The sequence below is a fragment of the Theobroma cacao genome, chromosome 2, assembly GCF_000208745.1.
Source record: "Theobroma cacao cultivar B97-61/B2 chromosome 2, Criollo_cocoa_genome_V2, whole genome shotgun sequence".
In the NCBI taxonomy this organism is placed as follows: domain Eukaryota; kingdom Viridiplantae; phylum Streptophyta; class Magnoliopsida; order Malvales; family Malvaceae; genus Theobroma; species Theobroma cacao.
Genome location: NC_030851.1, coordinates 24,837,922 through 24,840,049, shown reverse-complemented (window position 1 = coordinate 24,840,049; position 2,128 = coordinate 24,837,922).

Below are 2,128 nucleotides of genomic sequence, written 5' to 3'. Positions count from 1 at the left end.
ATTGTAAAATTCTCTCCTCACCTAACTCCTCTCAGATGTACCACAATGCTTCTTTACTAAAATGTAATTAGTTACATATAAGTGTAGAATTAGGATTAGTTTAGGAGTTATTTTACAATTCTTAGATGAAGACCTAAAAGCGTCATGAAGATACAAGGAAGAAGATTACAATATGTTGTATGTTATCCCCTAGGTTTGATGAAGCTAATTTCCTTCGATGGCTCAAGGAAATTAGTATAGATGAAGTCCATAATCATCCAAAGTAGAATGCATGCTATAGATTTATTTTATGCCATTTAATAAATGTTATGTGATGCAAAGTAGTATGCATGAGATAGATTTATTATATGCAATTAATAAAAACTATGCATGAAAAAATGAGGCCTTAACTAAATCAAAAATAAGAAAAATCCCTCAGCCAATATTGAGTCACATGCCACGCATGATTAAGTTACCTTCCACCATATGGCAAGATAACTTGGTTGTTCTTTTAATCAGAGACTTGCTGAGCACACTCAAGGTCACACTTTTACACGAGTATGTTTGAGTAATTTGTGGGTCTTACTCAACTAGTTTCATAAAATTCGGATACTTGAAAATTTGATTATTATGAAAACTAAAGTCAATGGCTAGGCAAAACATATATGATATGTTTAGGCAATGTGTTGTCACCTAACTAATCTAGGAGTTGCATAGAGATACAATTGGTAACCTCAATTACCTACTTAATCCATCTATCATGGTTTGTTGAGCACACTCAAGGTCATGATTAGAATGGATAGGGATCCTAACCCACTAAAAGAATCCTTATAGAGATCTCTAGAGGTGATATGGAAGGTTATCATCTTAAAGAAAATAGTGGGAGCAATCAATTTAAGATTTACCATCTCATCTTAATTGATTATTATACATGATTACTCATAAATGTTCTTCAAATGTCTAGGTTGTTAGAATGTGAATACACATCACTTTACGTGGCATACTTAATGCCATCATGAAATCCAGGCCAAAATGTTTGGATTGGTATATCAAGTTGAGACACATTCTCAAATATCTATAAAGAATAGATGTCATTAAAGAAGACATCCTTGCTTTCTTGACTAAATCAAAGAATGAGAAACTTGTAGCAGTTTCACCTTTAACCATGTATAGTGTCACAACTCGAAACTCCCATCGGGCCAATGACAACCGTCGCGACTTCTCGATAGGTACTCATTACCCCGAATGTCAATCGAAACCCCACAAGACTGAGCATCAGCTTCCACATCTCCCCGGTGAGCGACAGTTATTAAATCTCACATTTCAAAAAAATCATAAGTCGTTTCCAAATCAAAACAATAAATTTTTTTTTTGCTCACAGGGGCATTTTCATAACTTTTCTTCAAAAATACCGAAACCTGCCAAAAACATGGTGTAAAAGATAAATATGTTCATACATACTTTAAATCAGATAACTGAAGTATAAAATTACTTTACAGTGACACGTGGGCCCCCAACTGACAAAGAAGGTGTAGGGCTACGAACCCTTACTTTCTAGGATGCAACTCCGGGATTAATTCTCGTCTTAATCAACAATCAACAAACTGTCCTGAGCCTGGAAAAAAATGGATAGGAAGAGGGGTAAGATTACATAATCCTAGTGAGTAAACAGACACCATCTAAACTATCTAAAGGCGAGTAAATAGAGACGAATTAAAATATTCTTTTCCAATATATGTTTTATAACATGAATATTCAATTTACTCAATTAATCAACATGGTTTATATATCTCACAAAACTTGGCTCCTGCCAAAATCATTCTCTCGGATACCTTGGTCAAGGTATCCCACTGAGACCGCCAAGGCTATTAAAAATTCATATTTCGCATAAAATACATTTTTCGTTGAACATCACAACCGTTCCTTGGCGTTGGCTGAGTCTCACTCTCACGTGGTGGTTAACGTGAACTGCACTCAAAAAGCCCACCTCAGGAGATACCCTACGTGCCTCTACGACCAAGGTGAGAATATAAAGGAATTTACCGTGCTCCTCTAATAGGCTGGTCCACGAAACCCCCCACCACTGCAGTAGCTAATCTTTAATCCACCAATTGATCAAATCTCAATGGCATAGAATGGCAATTACATT